The sequence below is a fragment of the Oncorhynchus masou genome, unplaced genomic scaffold (assembly GCF_036934945.1).
Source record: "Oncorhynchus masou masou isolate Uvic2021 unplaced genomic scaffold, UVic_Omas_1.1 unplaced_scaffold_3339, whole genome shotgun sequence".
Taxonomy (NCBI): domain Eukaryota; kingdom Metazoa; phylum Chordata; class Actinopteri; order Salmoniformes; family Salmonidae; genus Oncorhynchus; species Oncorhynchus masou.
In genome coordinates, this window is record NW_027009752.1 from 27,501 (window position 1) to 34,936 (window position 7,436).

A 7,436-nucleotide genomic window follows, 5' to 3' on the forward strand; every position below is an offset into this window, starting at 1 on the left:
CCATTACCTGTACCTTCCTTACCACCATCCCCATTAGCCATGCCTACCTCTACCTTCCATACTACCATCCCCATTAGCCATGCCTACCTCTACCTCCCATACCACCATCCCCATTAGCCATGCCTACCTCTACCTTCCATACCACCATCCCCATTAGCCATGCCTACCTCTACCTTCCTTACCACCATCCCCATTAGCCATGCCTACCTCTACCTTCCATACCACCATCCCCATTAGCCATGCCTACCTCTACCTCCCATACCACCATCCCCATTAGCCATTACCTGTACCTTCCTTACCACCATCCCCATTAGCCATGCCTACCTCTACCTTCCATACTACCATCCCCATTAGCCATGCCTACCTCTACCTCCCATACCACCATCCCCATTAGCCATGCCTACCTCTACCTTCCATACCACCATCCCCATTAGCCATGCCTACCTCTACCTTCCTACCACCATCCCCATTAGCCATGCCTACCTCTACCTCCCATACCACCATCCCCATTAGCCATGCCTACCTCTACCTCCCATACCACCATCCCCATTAGCCATGCCTACCTCTACCTTCCTTACCACCATCCCCATTAGCCATGCCTACCTCTACCTTCCATACCACCATCCCCATTAGCCATGCCTACCTCTACCTTCCTTACCACCATCCCCATTAGCCATGCCTACTCTACCTCCCATACCACCATCCCCATTAGCCATGCCTACCTCTACCTCCCATACCACCATCCCCATTAGCCATGCCTACCTCTACCTCCCATACCACCATCCCCATTAGCCATGCCTACCTCTACCTCCCATACCACCATCCCCATTAGCCATGCCTACCTCTACCTTCCTTACCACCATCCCCATTAGCCATGCCTACCTCTACCTCCCATACCACCATCCCCATTAGCCATGCCTACCTCTACCTCCCATACCACCATCCCCATTAGCCATGCCTACCTCTACCTCCCATACCACCATCCCCATTAGCCATGCCTACCTCTACCTCCCATACCACCATCCCCATTAGCCATGCCTACCTCTACCTCCCATACCACCATCCCCATTAGCCATGCCTACCTCTACCTTCCATACCACCATCCCCATTAGCCATGCCTACCTCTACCTTCCTTACCACCATCCCCATTAGCCATGCCTACCTCTACCTTCCAACCCACCATCCCCATTAGCCATGCCTACCTCTACCTTCCATACCACCATCCCCATTAGCCATGCCTACCTCTACCTTCCATACCACCATCCCCATTAGCCATGCCTACCTCTACCTCCCATACCACCATCCCCATTAGCCATGCCTACCCTCTACCTTCCATACCACCATCCCCATTAGCCATGCCTACCTCTACCTCCCATACCACCATCCCCATTAGCCATGCCTACCTCTACCTTCCATACCACCATCCCCATTAGCCATGCCTACCTCTACCTCCCATACCACCATCCCCATTAGCCATGCCTACCTCTACCTCCCATACCACCATCCCCATTAGCCATGCCTACCTCTACCTTCCATACCACCATCCCCATTAGCCATGCCTACCTCTACCTTCCTTACCACCATCCCCATTAGCCATGCCTACCTCTACCTCCCATACCACCATCCCCATTAGCCATGCCTACCTCTACCTCCCCATACCACCATCCCCATTAGCCATGCCTACCTCTACCTTCCATACCACCATCCCCATTAGCCATGCCTACCTCTACCTTCCATACCACCATCCCCATTAGCCATGCCTACCTCTACCTCCCATACCACCATCCCCATTAGCCATGCCTACCTCTACCTCCCATACCACCATCCCCATTAGCCATGCCTACCTCTACCTCCCATACCACCATCCCCATTAGCCATGCCTACCTCTACCTTCCATACCACCATCCCCATTAGCCATGCCTACCTCTACCTTCCTTACCACCATCCCCATTAGCCATGCCTACCTCTACCTCCCATACCACCATCCCCATTAGCCATGCCTACCTCTACCTTCCTTACCACCATCCCCAATAGCCATGCCTACCTCTACCTTCCTTACCACCATCCCCAATAGCCATGCCTACCTCTACCTTCCATACCACCATCCCCATTAGCCATGCCTACCTCTACCTCCCATACCACCATCCCCATTAGCCATGCCTACCTCTACCTTCCTTACCACCATCCCCATTAGCCATGCCTACCTGTGGGAGCCCCAGTCATGACGGTGAGGGCAGCCATAGACTTGGTTCCTATGTAGTGACTGTTGAGCAGGAAGCGAGCCAGGTCCTCCACGGCATCAAACTGTCTGCTGAGGACCTTCTGAGCCCACTCACACACCAAGCCACAGGCCGCTGAGCGCATCTCATCCTCCGCACTGGGAGACTGGCCCGACGACGGCTCCACCGACTCACACTGGGGAGAAAAGGGTTCATTAAGTAGGGGAAGAGTTCAGATACGATATTCTGTCTGGAGTTTAGGGAAGAGTTCAGATATGATATCCTGTCTGGAGTTTAGGGAAGAGTTCAGATATGATATCCTGTCTGGAGTTTAGGGAAGAGTTCAGATATGATATCAGGTCTGGAGTTTAGGGAAGAGGTCATTCAGACTTGATATCCTGTCTGGAGTTTAGGGAAGAGGTCATTCAGACTTGATATCCTGTCTGGAGTTTAGGGAAGAGGTCATTCAGACTTGATATCCTGTCTGGAGTTTAGGGAAGAGGTCATTCAGACTTGATATCCTGTCTGGAGTTTAGGGAAGAGGTCATTCAGACTTGATATCCTGTCTGGAGTTTAGGGAAGAGGTCATTCAGACTTGATATCCTGTCTGGAGTTTAGGGAAGAGGTCATTCAGACTTGATATCCTGTCTGGAGTTTAGGGAAGAGGTCATTCAGACTTGATATCCTGTCTGGAGTTTAGGGAAGAGGTCATTCAGATATGATATCCTGTCTGGAGTTTAGGGAAGAGGTCATTCAGACTTGATACTCTGTCTGGAGTTTAGGGAAGAGGTCATTCAGATATGATACCCTGTCTGGAGTTTAGGGAAGAGGTCATTCAGACTTGATATCCTGTCTGGAGTTTAGGGAAGAGGTCATTCAGACTTGATATCCTGTCTGGAGTTTAGGGAAGAGGTCATTCAGACTTGATACCCTGTCTGGAGTTTAGGGAAGAGGTCATTCAGACTTGATACTCTGTCTGGAGTTTAGGGAAGAGGTCATTCAGACTTGATACCCTGTCTGGAGTTTAGGGAAGAGGTCATTCAGACTTGATATCCTGTCTGGAGTTTAGGGAAGAGGTCATTCAGACTTGATATCCTGTCTGGAGTTTAGGGAAGAGGTCATTCAGACTTGATATCCTGTCTGGAGTTTAGGGAAGAGGTCATTCAGACTTGATATCCTGTCTGGAGTTTAGGGAAGAGGTCATTCAGACTTGATATCCTGTCTGGAATTTATGGAAGAGGTCATTCAGACTTGATATCCTGTCTGGAGTTTGGGTGGATTTTCTAGGAATGAGGTCAATTCCATTTAAATTCAGATCTATACTGAAATTCAAATTCAAATTTTCCTAAACTTGCTTCTCAGTGAGATTTGGAATTGGATTATCAGTTTACTTCCTGAATTGAAATGGAACTGACCCCAACCCTGACGAAATGGAACTGACCCCAAACCTGACGAAATGGAACTGACCCCAACCCTGATGAAATGGAACTGACCCCAACCCTGACGAAATGGAACTGACCCCAAACCTGATGAAATGGAACTGACCCCAACCCTGACGAAATGGAACTGACCCCAAACCTGATGAAATGGAACTGACCCCAAACCTGATGAAATGGAACTGACCCCAAACCTAATGAAATGGAACTGACCCCAAACCTAATGAAATGGAACTGACCCCAAACCATGATGAAATGGAACTGACCCCAACCCTGACGAAATGGAACTGACCCCAAACCATGACGAAATGGAACTGACCCCAACTCTGATGAAATGGAACTGACCCCAACCCTAATGAAATGGAACTGACCCCAAACCATGATGAAATGGAACTGACCCCAACCCTGACGAAATGGAACTGACCCCAACCCTGATGAAATGGAACTGACCCCAAACCTAATGAAATGGAACTGACCCCAAACCTAATGAAATGGAACTGACCCCAAACCATGATGAAATGGAACTGACCCCAACCCTGACGAAATGGAACTGACCCCAAACCATGATGAAATGGAACTGACCCCAACCATGATGAAATGGAACTGACCCCAAACCTAATGAAATGGAACTGACCCCAACCCTGATGAAATGGAACTGACCCCAACCCTGACGAAATGGAACTGACCCCAACTCTGATGAAATGGAACTGACCCCAACCCTGACGAAATGGAACTGACCCCAAACCTGATGAAATGGAACTGACCCCAACCCTAATGAAATGGAACTGACCCCAACCCTGACGAAATGGAACTGACCCCAACCCTGACGAAATGGAACTGACCCCAACTCTGATGAAATGGAACTGACCCCAAACCTAATGAAATGGAACTGACCCCAACCCTGATTAAATGGAACTGACCCCAACCCTGACGAAATGGAACTGACCCCAACTCTGATGAAATGGAACTGACCCCAACCCTGACGAAATGGAACTGACCCCAACCCTGACGAAATGGAACTGACCCCAACCCTGATGAAATGGAACTGACCCCAACCCTGACGAAATGGAACTGACCCCAACCATGATGAAATGGAACTGACCCCAAACCTAATGAAATGGAACTGACCCCAACCCTGATGAAATGGAACTGACCCCAACCCTGACGAAATGGAACTGACCCCAACTCTGATGAAATGGAACTGACCCCAACCCTGACGAAATGGAACTGACCCCAAACCTGATGAAATGGAACTGACCCCAACCCTAATGAAATGGAACTGACCCCAACCCTGACGAAATGGAACTGACCCCAACCCTAATGAAATGGAACTGACCCCAACCCTGATGAAATGGAACTGACCCCAACCCTGATGAAATGGAACTGACCCCAACCATGATGAAATGGAACTGACCCCAAACCTGATGAAATGGAACTGACCCCAACCATGATGAAATGGAACTGACCCCAACCATGATGAAATGGAACTGACCCCAACCCTGATGAAATGGAACTGACCCCAACCCTGATGAAATGGAACTGACCCCAACTCTGAAATCTACATGTACTTGTTCTGAAATGATTATGGTCACTTCCTGGCAAAAACAAAAACAAAAAAAAACTACATCATGTAAACTTACCCCGTCGCCTGACTTTTGTAAGTCCAGGTTGGGCAGAGAAGGCATGTGAACAAAAGCTTTCTTCCTCAGTCCACTATAACAGTATTTAGATTTGCCTCTCATGCCCAGGCGGCGAGCCTTCATGTTGGGAAAGACGTTCTTCATGATCTTTCCAAAGTCTGCAGCACTCAGTGGGTGGTAGGCAAGACTGTCACAGTAGCTCCTGAAACACATTCACACCATGATAGACATGGCTTGTATTAAACCAATACGATCTGTACATGTTGAGTTATTCCTAACCACTGTGCTCTGCCCCTGCTTGCCCTCTCTGAGGGTTTTAGGCTGATGTGAAAGGGGCTTTATAAAAATACATTTGATTGACAGAAAGAAACACACTAAAGTTAGATGATTCTAGTGAATCATTCTAGAATGATTCTCGACTCTAGTGAATATAAGATAAACAAATATAATAAATGTAAACATGGCAAATAAACGTAAAACTTTTTTGAACAAGAACTTGGGATGATTTTTTCCTATCGAGGATTTTGGCACCAGGCACATTCATCAGTCCATTCCTTCAACCAGACAAAGCACTACTAATAGACTCAACGCCCAATGTCCCAGACACAAACCAGGAAGCACTTTCAATGGAGATGTTTTTTTTTTTTTTTTAACTAGGCAAGTCAGTTAAGAACAAATTCTTATTTTCAATGACGGCCTACGAACAGTGGATTAACAGCTCGGGGGTTTGAACTTGCAACCTTCCGGTTACTAGTCCAACGCTCTAACCACTAGGCTACCCTGCCACCCCAGAAGCTGTACTGAGAACCCAGGTAGGGTTACCAAATTCCAGTACCTTTCCTCAAAAATACCCAGGTTTTCCAGAAATCCTGGGTGGAGGATTTAAGATTTTTTTTGCTTATTGATCCTGGAATCTTCTAACCAGGATTTCTGGGAAACGTTTTGCAACCCTATGTACAGGCCATACTCACTTGTACTCGTCGTACACCTCTTGCTTTGGCAGTGATGTCTCAGGGTGCTCCTCTAGGTGATTGCGGATCCAGTTGAAAGCGTACATCTGCTGTGTTCGGCTGGACGACATGCCACTCTGGTCACTGAAAACGGGTTCAAGTTACACCGACACAAACAGGTTAGTGGTGAAACAACCCCTCGAAACTGAAAACGTTCTTGTGACGTGTTTGACCTTAAAGAACAAAAACATTGACCGTTTTGTTTGGATTTATTTCAGGGAATAATGTGTGTGTGTGTGTGTGTGTGTGTGCGTGCGTGTGTGTGCGCGTGTGTGTGTGTGTGCGCGTGTGTGTGTGCGTGTGTTTGTGTGTGTGTGCGTGCGTGTGCGCTTGTGTGCGTGTGTGTGTTTGTGTGTGTGTGCGTATGCATGCGCTTGTGTGTGTGTGTGCGTGTGCGTGCGCTTGTGTGCGTGTGTGTGCGCGTGCGTGTGTGTGTTTGTGTGTGTGTAATGTAGTAAGTACCATAGTCCCGGAGTGGAGGCCCTCTGGTTCTCAGTCCTAGTGATGTTGCGGTGTTGGAGAGTTGAGGGTAACAGATAGATAAAGATGGCGTAACAAATTCAGAACACGGAAAGCTGGATATAATAGCAAATCAATCGTTATACTAGTGTCGCTTCATCATCGTACAAATAAACATTGTAATGAGCAGTCATAAGCATCAGCTCACAATACAGAGAGTGCAGTGTTGAATATTGATGCAAAGGAATTGTGGAGAGTTTTTTTCTCTCGAATGAATGCGTCCTGCTTGTAGAGCCCTGCACGAGAATTCATTTTAAGCCCCGCCCACCCATGCCTGGGAAGTTCAGGCCATACCCTACCCATGCCTGATTACTTCTGCCAAATTTAAGGCCCTGTCCGGAATCCGAAATCCATGAGCTGCTCCTCTCTGTCTGTCACTAGCTCCCTGCATGCAGCTTGTTCGCTCTGCATGCGCTCTGCTCATGGCGGCTCTGAGTCTGCGAGTAACCATAGCAACGGCTCCGCTTGGGCTCTGCTCTGCTCAACGAAGAGACACCAGAAAGCAGTTAGCTACTTTTCAGTACTCTAAACTCTTGACAAAAAAATGATCTCTCCTGTCTTGTATTTGATGAGGTTGAAGCGCTTCTGACACCATGTTATGATCTTAGTCAG

The 7,436-nt window shown here is 48.1% G+C and overlaps 1 pseudogene; it reads right to left on the minus strand.

The window, feature by feature from the left end:
• The window catches only part of LOC135534387 (DNA-binding protein RFX7-like), a 23,317-nt pseudogene extending 16,521 nt beyond the window's left edge, over nucleotides 1-6,796 (minus strand).
• Nucleotides 6,797-7,436: the final 640 nt, after the last annotated feature.